Here is a 15,685-nt window from a genome sequence, read left to right on the forward strand (position 1 = left end):
GCAGTTGAGTACTTTTATATCAAAACAGCTAAATACCAAAAAGGGAGTTGAGAGAACTCTACTCTTTACTATCCAAGCCACACAAAAGTTCTTCTGACACCTTGTAACCATGTGCCCTGCACCAAATAGAAAATAAACTCCAAGCAGCCAGTAAAACAGACATAAAAAAATATCCAAAGCACCATTAATAAGTGAAAAAACAATTGTTTCAAAACACTTTGTATAGGTTGATCTCATTTATGCTTAAATATGCATATATGTCTACATTGAACTTCCATATATACATATATTTATATAGATACTTGGTTAGCAAAAGTGCTGCATAGATAAAATCCAAACTATGAGCTGTGATTACATCCAAAGAGAAAAATTGGATGGGAAGGCAGGGGAGAGGGAACTTTCACTTTTATTTTGTATATTTCAACAAAAGAAATGTAATTCTAAAGTTTGAATAATTAAAATTGAAGCGAGGAGAATACCATTTAAAATTTAGGACTCGTATTTATTACTTCATATTCTCCTATGTTTATCTACTAACATAGACTATTCCACCACTAAGGAATTGAGATAATTCCAATAAAATAAGTCTAGGAGAGGCATGGGTCTTTCAACGTCTAAAAGCTTTCTTCTACTACCAGTGATTTATGAAACATGTTTTGAGGGTTCAGCGATCTGTACGAGTCTTAGTTGGAGCTCGCCGAGAGAAAGAGAAGGAGATCTACATTAAGGAGTTGGCTTACGTGATTGCAGGCCTTTGCAGAGGCTGGGATCTGGAATCTGCGCTGGCCACCACGAAGACAAGCAGGAGCTTTAGGGCAGAAACCAATGCTTTAGTCCTCAGGTAAATTTCTCTGTGGAAGCCTCAGTTCTGTTCTTATATCCTTTAAACTAATTGAATTAGGCCCACCCAGATTATCTAGGAATCTTACCGTCCACTGATTATGGACTCTAGGCTTATCAACAGAATATCCCAGAGTAACACCAGGGTTAGTCTTTGAATAACTGGGACCAAGCCAAATTGACTCACAAAAACATGTCACAGGATGTATACGTAAAGAACAAAAACAAAAAAAACACATATCACAGTTACCATTTTTAAAGTTTTTTAAAGATTTTTTTAAATGTATTTATTTGAGAGAGAGCGTGCACAAGCTGGGGGAGGGACAGAATTAGAAACAAGAAGCAGACTCACTGCTGAGTGTGGGGGCTTACCCCAGGACCCTGGGACCAGGACCCTAAGATCATGATCTGAGCTGAAGTCATATGCTTAACTGACTGAGCTACTCAGGCGCCCCCACAGTTACCATCTTTGAGTGCAGACCTTATAACCTGTAGTGGCTCTAATTGCTTTACACATTACCTCGGTCACTACATTATAGTCCCACGGTCAGCTACCAAAGTGATTGATTGATTGATTGGTTGATTGGTTGATTTTTTTATTCATAAGAGACACAGAGGCAGAGGGAGAAGGAGGCTCCCCATGGAGCAGGGAGCCCGATGCAGTACTTGGGATCAAGGCCTGAGCTGAAAGCAGATGCTTAACCAACTGAGTCACCAAGGTGCCCCCAAAGTAGATTCAAATTTAGGTACCTGTGATTCTGAAGCTTACTTGTATTAATGTAACCCACTTAGTTGCAGAGACCGGCTCAATTTACACATAAAAAGGAGACTTATTTCAGTCACAGGTAGGCTAACTGGAAAAGTGAGATGGTTTCACTAGCAACTGATAGGGTTCGAGTGACTGACTACTTTCTCTCTTTTTCAGGGAACACATGGCCTCTGTCTCTCTTAGAGTCTCCTTTTCCCCCCTAAGTGTTCGCTCTGTTCATCTCCCTTATTTATATATATATATTTTTTAAGATTTTATCTTAAGTGATCTCTACACCCAAGGTGGGGCTTGAACTCACAACCTCAAGATCAAGAGCTGCACATTCCATGGACTGAGCCAGCCAGGCAACCCTGTTCACCTCTCTAATTGTCTTACTTCCTCTACTCCAAGTTTCTGTTCCATAATACTTGAACTTGCATACAATCCCTCTTGGATGCTTCCATCTTCTGTTTTTATTGTTGTTGTTGTTGTTGTTTTATTCATAAACATTATGGCTACTTGGCAATTTTTTCAAATTCCCCAAAGAGGGACAATTTAATTGCCTCAACTATCTCCTGGGCTGTTTAAAACATGTTCCTACCAAGGTGCTGTCCATAGGAATTAGAAATGAGAGGCATGAACCAGTCTGTAGACTTTGAAGAGACAAGTGATTAGATGTGAATGTTGCAAAGGAAGAGTGAATGAAAAGCAAATCACAGGTTTCTACAGTGACTGGAGTGTTGCTCTTCAAAAATAGTTGTATTTGAGAGAAATACATCATACCTGGGCCCCAGGGTCTCACCCAGTGGCCCCATCCTTGCCTAACCTGTCTCTTTATCCAATGATCCCATAAGCCAGCATGACTCATGCAGGAGTAACACTTTAATTCTACACTCAAAGCCCAACGCCAGCTTGTGTTTCTCACCATTACCAGGACCCCCTTGGCTTATTTCTGTCCTGTCTGTGCTCTAAATTCAGTGTCATTGAATCATCTCAGTTCTAATCTCTGTTGTTCTAGGCTTTGAATCTGTGTCTATTCATTCTCGATATTTCCATCTTGATTCTCCTCTACTCAATCTTAGCTTAACTCTTCAGTAGTCTAGTAAAAATCACTGATTTTGGTAGGAACAGAGCTCTGTCTCAAAACTCTGGAATCGAGCTCCATTTTCTATTGACTATGACTGGTCAGGGTGGCCATGTCTCCTTCAAAGCAGAAGGAGAAGAGTCATCTGTTTCTGTATCATCTATCTTTTGAGCACCTACTATTTTGTCAAACACTGTGGTGGGTGATCATGCTACAAGGTTAATGAGAAATAGTCTTTACCCTTAAAAAGCTCCTAGAGGGAATCCCTGGGTGGCTCAGTGGTTTAGCACCTGCCTTCCGCCCAGGGCATGATCCTGGAGTCCCGGGATGGAGTCCTGCATTGGGCTCCCTGCGTGGAGTCTGCTTCTCCCTCTGCCTGTGTCTCTGCCTCTCTCTCTCTCTGTCTCTCATGAATAAATAAATAAAATCTTAAAAAAAATAAAAAAAAGTCCTAGAAAAGAGAGGCTACCAATCCACAATTACATACAATTTGACTCAAACACGCTGACATGTGGAGGAAGTTGTTTTAATTAGTTTAAAGTTCCAAAGAAGGCTTCCCAGAACAGAATAGCCAGGATCTTAATATTTTTAAGTTTTAAATATTTTTAAAAATGTAAATATTATGCACATAGAGAAAAGTGCATGAATCACAAATGACACTCTGAAAATTTTCATGAATGTATAACAAACACCAAGATCCAGAAGTAGAACATTACTATCCTTCCAGAGCTCCACTTATGCCTCCTCCCAGTCTTCTTGCTTACATTAAAAGAAGTTAGGAGTGAGGGGCACCTGGGTGGCTCAGTGGTTGAGTATCTGCCTTTGGCTCAGGTCATGATTCTGAGGTCCTGGGATCAAGTCCCACATCGGACTTCCCATGGGGAGCCTGCTTCTCCCTCTGCCTATGCCTCTCTCTGTGTGTCTCTCATGAATAAATAAATAAAATCATTAAGAAAAAAAAAAGAAGTTAGGAGTGAAAAGTGATAAGGATACACTTGGCAGGAAGAATAGCACGTTTAAAGATGAAGAGGTTTAAGGAGTGCAGAAGGTATAAATTGGTGTGACTCAGCAGTGGGAGAACAAGGTGATTGGAGATAAAGCTGAGTTCCTCTATCAGCAGAAGCCTGATCATGAAAACCCTTGTCTTAAGTTGAGGAGTTTAATTTTAAAACTAAAGGCTATGGAGAATATCCAGAAGGCTTTTTTTTCCAAGGGGGGGTGCCTAACTTGATACATCTTGCCATTTAGGAACATTCTGGCAGTGGGCTGGAGGATGAATTAGACAGGATCCACTGGAGACTGGAAGGTTTCTTAAAATACTACAGCAGTTAGGCCTGGATAAAATGGATGAAGACTTTAAGGCAGGACTAGAGTCATGGATGAGGGAGGGCACTGGTGAATATTAAGGAGTGGCCTCTGCCTTAGCTAATTAGTTGTGGAAGAGGTGTGGTTGAGGGGTGATTCATCAGTTGCGTGTGTAACACCCAGTGCTCATTACATCACATGCCCTCTCATGCCCATCTCTCAGTTACCACATCCCCCCCCACCTCCCATCCAGCAACCCTCATTTTTTGTTTCCTAGAGTTCAGCATCTCTTATGGTTTACCTCCCTATTCTTTTCTTTATGATTTTATTTACTTATTCCTGAGAGACACAGGGAGAGACACATGAGAGACACAGGCAGAGGGAGAAGCAGGCTCCCTGCAGGGAGCCCAATATGGGACTCGATCCTAGGACTCCAGGCTCATGCCCTGAGCCAAAGGCAGATGTTCAACGATGAGTCACCCAGGGGCCCTCTCCCTCTCTATTTTCATCTTATTTTCTTTTCCTTCCCTTCCCCTATGTTCATGTTTTGTTTCTTAAATTCCACATGAGTGAAATCATATGATAATCGTCTTTCTTTGAATTATTTCATTTAGCATAAAACTCTCTAGTTCCATACATATCGTTGCAAGTGGCAAGATTTCATTCTTTTTGGTGGCTGAGTAATATTCCACTGTGTATATACAACACATCTTTATTCATTTATCTGTTGATAGACATCTGGGCTCTTTCCATAGTTTGGTTATTGTGGGCATCGCTGCTATAAATATTGGGGTGCAGGTGTCCCATCAGATCCCTACATTTGTATCTTTGGAGTAAATACCTAGTAGTGCAATTGCTGAGTTGTTGGTAGCTCTACTTTTAACTTTTGGAGGAACATCCATACTGTTTTCCAGAGTGGCTGCAATTTGCATTCCCACCAACAGTGTAAGAGGGTTCCCTTGTCTCTGCATCCTTGCCAACATCTGTTGTTTCTTGAGGACTACAGGTTTACGTTGAGGCATAACAGCAGGAAAATGGTTGTAAATAATAGATGTCGGTTGGAAAAATAGATTTGGTAGTCATCAGCCTTATGCTCTCACATATATATATTTTTTAAGATTATTTATTTATTCATGAGAAACACAGAGAGAGAGGCAGAAACATAGGCAGAGGGAGAAGCAGGCTCCATGCAGGGAGCCCGATGTGGGACTCCATCCTAGGACCCCAGGATCACGCCCTGAACTGAAGGCAACCACTGAGCAACCCAGGTGTCCCCATATATATATATATTTATATATTTATATATTTATATGTATATTCTTTTTTAAAAGATTTTATTTATTTACTTGACAGAGAGAGAGAGCACAAGCAGAGAGAGGAGCATGCAAAGGGAGAAGGAGAAGCAAGCTTCCCGCTGAGCAGGGAGCAAGTGCAAGGCTTGATCCAAGGACCCTGGGATCATGACCTGAGCCAAAGGCAGATGCTTAACTGACTGAATCACCCAGGCACTCCAGGCTCGTGCCTTCTTAAATGAATTAATGCATGTATAGGAGGTCCCCAAGAAGAAAAGATATTAAATGCAAAGAAATGAGAGGGATAACTGGGGATCACAGACAGGTAAGGTGTAGAAAGGGAAAGAAGAATCTAAGAATGGGTCTCAAAAGAGACATCCAGGGGAAAAAAGGGGGGAAACCAAGGGAGCAGCATCCATGGAGGCAAAGGAGTAGGGAATTTTCACAAAGGAGTGGTTAGAAGCAGATAAGATAATAAGTACTGGGTCACCTGGGTGGCTCAGCGGTTGAGCAACTACCTTCAGCTCAGGGCGTAATCCCAGGGTGGGGATTGAGTCTGGCATCCGGCTCCTTGTGGGGAGCCTGCTTCTCCCTCTGCCTATGTCTCTGCCTCTCTGTGTGTCTCTCATGATTAGGTAGATAAAATCTTAAAAAAAAAAAAATAAGCACTGATTGGATTTAATGATGTAAAGGTGAACAACAGGGCTTCAGTGAAAAGGTGGATACATCAGGGTGAAGAAACAATAAGCAGGGAAGAATTGGGGATTGGGAGCAATAGTAGGAAATTGTTCTTTCATAAAGTTTGACAGTATGAGAGGGAATTATAGGATTTGTATTCTTTTGTCCATTATTGTTTTTAGAAAATAACCTGAAACATGGTACACCCTGATTCGTGGTGTTCTGACTGATTTTTTTATGAGAGAGTGTGCACTTGTGTGCACATTGTAGGGGGAGGGGGACAGGGGCAGAGACAGAGAGAGAATCCCAAGCAAGCTCCACACTTAGCACAGAGCCTGACATGGGGCTCAATCTCATGACCCTAAGATCACGACCTGAGCTGAAATCACGAGTTGGACACTCAACCGAGCCACCCAGGGGCCCAATTGATTGCATCTTAAGCAGAGCTACAGGTCAAACTAATCAGCAGATTCTTAATTCTTCTGAGATTGCCTGCAATCAGGCTACTTCTCTTGCCTGGGAGGCACAAATAATATCTTCTGTTTTGATGGGGGGCAGGATGGCTTTATCTTTTCTGTAGTGTTTCAGATCAGTTGATGCTTGGTATTATAGCAGGCCAAGGTTTGCACAGTACATTAGTCAAGGGTGAATTTGCCTGGTCTTACTGAGTGGAGGGCTGATATGATACCCATCAAAACTTGAGATCACCACCACAAGCCATCACTCCTGAAAAATGTGAAGGTAGATTAAAAGACATCAGGTAGGGCAACCCCGAGTGGCTCAGCAGTTTAGTGCTGCCTTCGGCCCAGGGCATGATCTTGGAGACCCGGGATCGAGTCCCACGTCCAGCTTCCAGCATGGAGCCTGCTTCTCCCTCTGCCTGTGTCTCTGCCTCTCTGTTTCTTGAATAAATAAATAAAATCTTAAAAAAAAAAAAAAAAAAAGACATCAGGTGATTTGGTAAACTAGGTTATGACCTGGAGTCTGAGCTACCCTAGGCCTTATAAACTTTTCAAAGGTCTAAAAACCATTTAAGATCTAAAAGCAAACACCTCTAAAATACTCAGCTACCCACTGCCAAACTGCTGAAAAGCAACATAAACAAATGTTTAAGTAAATACCAACAAAATATAATGTGCCAATTGGCCAAAGTTACTTATGTATAAATTTAATGTTACATATATGCAACTGATACATAGTAGAATCCCCTGTGCTGTACATATTTTAAAGCTTTTTCTGTATATTATGATATTTTGACACCTTAGAAACGGTCATCTGGCTGGCTCAGTTGATAGAGTCTGAGTCACATGTTGGGCATAGAGATTACTTAAAAAAATTAAAATTAGGGAAGCCCAGGTGGCTCAGCCGTTTAGCGCTGCCTTTGGCCCAGGGTGTGGTCCTGGAAACCGGGGATCGAGTCCGGCATCGGGCTCCCTGCATGGAGCCTGCTTCTCCCTCTGCCTGTGTCTCTGCCTCTCTCTCTCTCTGTCTCTCTGTGTCTCTCATGAATGAATAAATAAAATCTTTAAAAAATATATAAAATTTAAAAAATTTTTTAAAAATTAAATTAAATTAAAAAAACAACACAACCACCTTCAGTCGTAGAGATAGCAAGGACTCAGCATGTCCTTGATGTGCAAACTAACAAATCCATAGCCATACCTCCTTATTTGGCCGATATCCCCAGGAAGCAAAATTCTTCTCCCTTTTTCTTTTTTTTTTTTTTTTATGATAGTCTCACACACACACACACACACACACACACAGAGAGAGAGAGAGAGAGAGAGAGAGAGAGAGAGAGGCAGAGGGAGAAGCAGGCTCCATGCACCGGGAGCCCGACGTGGGATTCGATCCCGGGTCTCCAGGATCGCGCCCCGGGGCCAAAGGCAGGCGCCAAACCGCTGCGCCACCCAGGGATCCCCTTCTCCCTTTTTCATCCCAGGACCAGGCACCAGGCAAGTAGAGACCACCACTATAGGTTAGAGCCCAACAAAATTAATCAAGCTAGATAGTCCTAAACTATTTACCCTACTCTGCCTTGCCTTTCCCCCTGAAAACTCCAATGCTCTCCCCTAAACGTTCTGCTCCCTCCAGGCTTCTGCTCACTGACCACTCTGATGTTCTTTCATGTGGCCCTGTATGGCATGCTGTGCCTCCTGTCTCTAGAACCTGTGAATATAATAAATTTTTCCTGAGTATCTCAGTCTCCTCTTATGGCTGCACTTGACTGATCACCTCATAAAAGAATGTAAAGCACGCCACAACATAGCAGGTCTTAAGATAGTTCCTAGTGATCTCCTTGATCCATCACTCATGATCGTACCTTATACATGCCTCTTTCCCAAGTCCATGAGTGAATCTAGTTGGTGAACCTGAGGATGCCCTCACCCCCCACCCCAGTCATATACTGCCCTGGGTATTTCCTTTAATCCCTGACAGAGTCTCTTGTTTTATCAAACATAGGTGGTAGACGCTTGTCATTCTCAAGTTTAACGTTTTCGGGTTGAAGGAGAACAGAATATACCACCTCCAAGTATGCCTCATACTGATTATTGTGAATCAAAGGTACTTGAGAAAAAGCTGATGCAAGGAGGACGCTCTGACCCTCCTTTGTCCTCCTGGAAGCAGTACATAAATCTCCCATGTGAAAGTTACCTCCCTTGTACTGGGAGAGTAGAAGGCATCCTGCTCACCAGAGAGAGGGAATACAGGGCCAAGAAGGCTATATAAATAAAACTTTTACTTATGCAACAATTTACTACTCCAAACCCAAACCCCTTTGTCTTGCCAATTTTTTATAAATTTGTGTTTCTTTCTAAAAGCTTCCTTCTTTGGTCACTTCTTTGAGTCTTATATTTTTACAGGGCTCCTATACATATAAAATTAAATTTGTTTTCTTCCTGTTAAAAAACAAAAAACAGAGAAGAATGGAATATCTTTCCATTCTTACATGGTTTTATTATTTCCTTAGAAGACTCGGTTTCTATGATTTGCAATACCTTTTTAATTTTGTGCATGAAAAAAAAATTTTTGTGCATGAACTCTAAGGCTGGTGCAAAGGAAGTTGACCTATATTTCAGCATGGTCTTATTATTCTTTATTTATCATATAGGGGATAACTTGTTTCCCTGCGGGAAAAAAATGCCTTGAAGTGATATATAACTCTTTACTGAAGGCTGAGAAGTTTATTACCTTGTGGTATAAGGATGTTCGTAGGAAGCATGTGACTCTCCATGGAAATGTAATTTGGGATACAGCTGGGAAAACTGTACGAACAGGCACCTGGGTGGCACAGTGATTGAGCATCTGCCTTCGGTTCAGGTCATGATCCTGGGGTTCTGGGATCGGGTCCTGTATCGGGCTCCCAGCAGGGAGCCTGCTTCTCCCTCTGCCTATGTCTCTGCCTCTCTCTGCCTCTCTCATGAATAAATAAAATCTTAAAAAAAAAAAAAAAAAAAAAGAAAAGAAAACTGTACAAACATGTCCCTCATTAGGGGTTTGAATTTTGAAGAAGATATAAGGAGGCAGTTTTCCTTATTATTTTAAGACTAGATTATTCTACCTCTGTTGCTTACTTGGCAATATAATCTCCCATATGGCTCTCCTTTTAGATCATTATTCTAAAAAATACTGTGCAAGTCTTCTTCTTAATGACTAGTCAGACCCTGGGAGAGTGTCTCTGCCATTTATCTCTCAAAGAATATGATTGGCTCACCAACCTTACCTTCACAGAAATCCCATAGAATAATTTACTCCTCTAAGACTATACCATTTTTCAGCAGCTATCCTTTGGCTCTGGCTTTACCCTAGGAACTATCCAATGGCTTTATCCTATGAACTTGGTCAAACCTCTGTGCATTTGTCAAAAGCCCAGGAAGATCTACACACCATCCACCAGCTTGTCTAAGATATGTTTGGTTTTTTTAAAGAATTTATTTATTTATTCATGAGAGACACTGAGAGAGAGGCAGAGACACAGGCAGAGGGAGAAGCAGGCTCCTCGCAGGGAGCCCAATGTGGGACTAGATCCCCAGACCCAGGATCATGCCCTGAATCGAAGGCAGATGCTCAACCGCTGAGCCACCCAGGTGCCCCTAGTGTAAGATACTTGACAAGTTGTAGCATAAAGTAAAAGCATCAAGTACTAATAGAAAATCCAAGCTAGAGAAGTTGACTGGTTTGCTTCTTGGTATGTCTCCCCTACCTCCAATCCAAGCTTTGAAGACTGCCCCCTCCTCTTAAAGCTACTATAGTGACAGTTAATAATTCCTTTAGATTCTCTCTCCAACAACCTCCCTCTATTCAGATATACCCTCACTGAAATTTCTAGCTCACAAACCAGCATCCAACTCCAATAAAAATGAAAAAAAGTAGATGCTTGAGGAATTGTCCACCTTTTTCCGAGTCTAGCATGTGACCCAAAGACAGGATCTGGTTGCTAGCACTGCACAGTTGGGTATACAAGAGGCATACTTAGGTCCCATTCCATACAGGTGTCCAAGTTGAGGGCTGGTGTCTCCTTTATTCCTGATTTTCTAAGCCAAAACAACAAACTAATACATGCATCCATGTGGTGGTTCACAAAAAACAATTACCGAATATTGCCAATGCCCACAAACCTGGGAAAATCAAGAATATATTTCCCATTGATTTCATAAAAATGGTCAGAATCCTGGAAGCAACAGATGCCATACTTTCACTATTTACAAGGTGAGAATAGGGCTTAAGGGAGCCAAAAAGAGACAGTAACGTGTCCTGGGGATGCTAACAGCTCAGGAGCTATCCCACATGTGGCTGAGAGGAAAGGGGAAGGTGTGATTATCAGGATCTGGACAGGTTAGCTGTAGAAAGGCCAGCTCAGGACAGAACTTGTCTGAAGTCACACACCATTGGAGAGATAGGTACAAAGCCTGGCTAGGTTGATGCATAGCAAGCTGTTCTAATCTTTGGACCATGAAATCTGCACAGCACAAATAACCACCTTTGAGTGTTAATCAAATAAAAATCTTCCCCTAGGGTTTTAAAGCTGTCATGGTCCGTGAAATTTGGTTTCTTTTTCCTTCTGATTTAAATCCCATGAGGCCTTCATGTACCCTTTATCAGAGATGAGATCCAAACCCAAAATTAAGCCAAGAGGGATAAAGAATGTTGAAACCAGTGAGCTACAGAAATTTGCAAGGGCCTTCATAAAGATTGGTAAAGTTGAACCAGAGTCGTAAAAACACAAAATCCGTCAAGAATAGAATGACAAAATTAGAGGAACCTGTGGTGATCATCTACTTAGAGTACAAGCTCTCACACTTGTTTTTTTTCCTAAGAAAGTTACAGGGGCACATGGGTGGCTCAGTTAGTTGAGCATCTGCCTTCAGCTCCGGTCATGATCTCGGGGTCCTGGGACCGAGCCCCACATCTGGCTCCCTGCTTCGCTCCCTCTCCCCCTCCTTGCCACTGTTGCTCTCTTTCTCTCTCTCTCTCTCTCAAATAAATAAATAAAATCTTTTTTAAAAAAAAGTTATAATATTATTCTTAATGAAATATTTTCACCTTGGCTCGCTCAAAGATGAGATTTTGTAAATATATACTTTAAATACAGCAATGACTTATATGGCAATAACAGCTTAAGCTCAGAATTGTATCCTGTCCCAGGATGGCTCATCTGTCCCATAATCTTACTTCGAGTTACTGTTAATCTTTCTTTGGTACAGTACCCAGTGGGAAATAGATCTGATATGTAGAGAAAGTTATAAGAAATGCTCTTTTTGTCACAAATAACTGCTTCCTCTTTGGTGAGGCAGTATAGTGGCATGACAAAGAACTTAAACTCTGGAAGCAGAGACGTTTAAAACTTAATAGGTATGTGACCTTGGTCAAATCATGTGAACTTTCTGTGCTTGCTTTCTTATTTACAAAGTGGGAATAGTAATAGGACTTATTTGATGGGACAGCTGCTAACATTAAATCGGTCCATATACATGACCAACTTTTAACAGTACCCAGTATATGAAAAGTACCTTATTATATTTACTGTTTGTATTATTTTTCCCCATTCAACCTAGTACCTATAATCAAGGGCATATAAAATTCATTTCCCCGATTTGTTTACAAAGCTGCCTCTACTAATTATACTGAGACTTGTAGGTTTCCCAAGCATCCATGGTATAGTTGGGAGCAGAAGAAAGCCACTTCATCTATAACTTTGAAGCTGGGGTGGGAGCAGGGAGTCAGGATTAGAGACATAGTTGTAAAATACCAAATAATAATAGCTTTCATTTTTTGAGTGCTTATTATATCCCAGGCTGTTCTAAATGCTTTCCATGTATATCTCATTTGATTCTCCTAGCAACCCCATGATAGTGATTCCACTATCCCCATTTAGAGGAAGAAAGTGGAACAGGTAAAGTAACTTGCCCTTGGTCACACAGCAGGAACTAAGAGCTAGAACTTGAGCAGTCTGGACGTTCCAGTTGTTCTCTTAACTATCAGACATCATAATATCATATAGTATTTAATATTGTAGGTTGGGCTGATATTCAGCCAACATAACAGTGCAACCAGGCTAGCTGTCTGATTGGCTGGTGCCCTGTTCCGATTTAGTTGGCGCTTGGGTGATATCCATTGTTAGTATCTTATGACCATCACCTCTGATTATAGTTGAAGCCATGGACATGGATGAGATCTTATGAGAAGTGTGTTTTTTATCAAAGGAGTAAACTAGTATTTGAGCACATGAAAGCCAAGGTGAGTTCTGTTTTAGTCACTGCTATCTCCCAAATTGGTTTTACTAAATCTCTGCAAATACGTGAAGATAAAAATTGAAGAGAGTTTACCTGTCCTTAGCATAGGTTTTCTGAAGGAGTTGAGGAGCAAAAGATAGGTAAATAAAATAATTTTAAGAAACTTGGCTGGGAAGAAATGGACACAGGACCACATTTTTGGAGAATAGAGGAAAAGTTGCCTTTTTTCATCTGCCATTTACAGCCTCAACGGTGACATTTCGAAAAAAAATTTTTTAAGATTTTATTAAGAGACGCAGAGAGGCACAGACACAGGCAGAGGGAGAAGCAGGCTCCCTGAGACAAGCCTGATGTGGAACTCGATCCCAGGACCTGGGAATCGCCCTGAGCCAAAGGCAGATGCCCAACCACTGAGCCACCCAGGCGCCCCAGACATTTTGAAAATCCTAACAGACCTTTCAGAATCCCATAAAATTATTCCAAAGTTCATCTATGAAAAGAAACATGTGAGAACACCAAGGAAAATTCTGAAACTTATTAAGAACACCAAGAAAACAGCAAGACAGTCATGGGGCTTACCTCTTAGTTACTTGACCTCCTCCTTTCTATGTTTTACTGGAACTCACCACAGACTTCCTGGGTCACACCCTCAGCTATGTTATCAATTGTAGGTACTTTGCTTTCAAAATAGTTAATCCATCCTGTTTCTGATTATAGCATACCATTCTTCAAGCTTGATTGTTTAAATACACCCACAAGACCTATTTAATGATCTTATCAAGATTTCTAGCTGGTTGACCTTTCTGACTTTTCCCAACCCACCAGCCCTCTCTATTTTCTTTCTTATCCAGCTCAGACTCCGACTCACCTGAAACTATTTTGCTCCTCACTTTATTGCTGTCATCTGCTAAAACCCCATCTGCACTCTCCGTGCCTACACCTTAGCAGCTCAGTGTAACTGGAGAAGGCCACACAAAAGGTAGATTAAAGACTATGAATTTAAGATCACAATCCCAAGTGGGCCCCTATAGCTGTAGAGCATGGTGAGTCTACTTGGTTTTTCTTGTCAACTCTCTCCCCCCATCTTGGGTGGGAGGAGGTGGAGATGAGTGAATATATATCTATAGATATATATTTTAAGATTTTATTTATTTATGAGACACACAGACATAGGGAGAGGGAGAAGCAGGCTCCCCGCTGAGCAGAGGCTTATGTGGGACTTGATCCCAGGACCCTGGGATCACTACCTGAGCCAAAGGAAGATGCTCAACCACTGAGCCATCCAGGGGCCCTGAGTGAATATATTTATACTCTGGAAGAGGTAAGAGTCTTAATATACATTGTTTTGTTTTTGTTTTTAAGATTTTATTTATTCATGAGAAACACACAGAGAGGCAGAGACACAGACAAAGGGAAAAGCAGGCTCCCTGTAGGGAGCCTGATGTGGGACTTGAGCTAAAGGCAGACACTCAGCCACTGAGCCACCCAAGCGTCCTTTTTTTTTTTTTTTTTTTTTTTCCCAGGCGTCCCTTAATAAGCATCGTTAAAGATGAAAGTAAAACAAACAAGTTTGATGTCCTTCACTCAAGGGAAAATCATCCAGTACTAGGGGAGTATGGTCCCTCATAAGCAATGAAGCACTCTTCTCAGGGATGTTTGGCCAAGAGTGAGTTTTATAAGTCATTTAGAAGCCACAACTTGAAAACGTGGCATGATTAACTAGGATGTCAGGGATTTCCTTATAAAGCTATTTTCTAGGGCAAGGTGAGCTAAAGCTGAGCGGGGAGGAGAGTGATTAGTCTGTTATGTTTCTTTAACAATAGAGCATGTCGGGTGGCTCAGAGGTTTCGCACTCCCTTCGGCCCAGGGTGTGATCCTGGGGACCTGAGATCGAGTCCCACGTCAGGCTCCCTGCATGGAGCCTGCTTCTCCCTCTCCCTGTGCCTGTCTGTGCCTCTTTCTGTGTGTTTCTCATGAATAAATAAATAAAAATCTTAAAAAAAAAAAACCCACAACGGAGCATGTCTTTCTTATAAGTAGGAGCTGACTTAGGTTTCAGCTAGTTTTGTGACGTGGACTGGCCACCATTTTGTGGGTACCTAAATGAGGTTCTGGGCCCAATTCCAATAGGAAAGGAAGGTGACACCCACATACACCACAAAGCAATGCTTAGGACACCAGCTGGTGTCATTTCTGACACTATTTACTGGGAGATAGCATCAGATTCCACATAATAAGGTCTCAGTCTCACGAAGATTGTCACACACCTCCCATACCCCAATCCCTGCCTTCAGACACCAATGGCAGGTTCATTACCTGTGTCTTGACTGACCAGCTACAAACTGAAGTTTCCAGCAACTCCCTGCAATAGGATGGCAATCACAAGTTCAGGCTATCACCTGTGTTTTTGACCAACTGGTTATAAATCAGAGGCTCCTACAACACTCCCAGGTTTTAATTTGCTAGAGGGCCTCATAGAACTCAGTGAAACATTTTACTTCCTAGAGTGTCAGCTTCTTATAAAAGGATATAACTCAGGAACAATCAGAATAGATACATTAAGCAAGGTGTGGGGAAATGATGGGAGCTTCCACACCCTCCCCAAGCACAAAGCTCTCCTGAAATCTCCAGCTGTTCACCATCCCTGAAGTTGTTCAAACCCTGTCCCTTTAGTTTTTAAGAATGATGGCTCCGGTGCTTCAGCAATGATGGATTAAGTTATTGGCCACTGGTGATCCATTTAACCTCCAGTTCCTCTCCCCTCCTGGAACTTGGAACTGGAAGTTCCAACCCTCTAACCACGTGGTCAGTTCCCCTGGCAACCACCCCTCTTTCTTAAGTGACTTGGGGCATTCCAAAAATTACCTCATTAACATAACAAAAGAGGCTTTAATCCTTCATCCCTCCAGCCACTTAGGAAATTCCAAGGGTTTTAGAAGCTCTATGCTAGAAATATGGATGAAGACCAAATATATATTGATGACAATTCAAATTATAATTCACA

General features: G+C 41.7%; 1 protein-coding gene across 7 annotated transcripts in view; it reads right to left on the reverse strand.

The window, feature by feature from the left end:
- Positions 1–15,457, reverse strand: part of RIMKLB (ribosomal modification protein rimK like family member B) — a 171,211-nt gene extending 155,754 nt beyond the window's left edge. For 4 of the 7 annotated variants that reach the window (XM_072799159.1, XM_072799158.1, XM_072799156.1 and 1 more), the window contains exon 1: positions 741–808. The gene's annotated coding sequence lies outside the window, so the exon portion shown is untranslated. Of the gene's footprint in view, positions 1–740; positions 809–13,260; positions 13,407–13,549; positions 13,640–14,997 lie in introns of those variants that run through there. The other 3 variants (XM_072799162.1, XM_072799163.1, XM_072799161.1) reach the window with 3 other exon arrangements.
- Positions 15,458–15,685: the final 228 nt, after the last annotated feature.

Source organism: Canis lupus, chromosome 25 (genome assembly GCF_048164855.1).
Source record: "Canis lupus baileyi chromosome 25, mCanLup2.hap1, whole genome shotgun sequence".
Classification (NCBI taxonomy): Eukaryota; Metazoa; Chordata; class Mammalia; order Carnivora; family Canidae; genus Canis; species Canis lupus.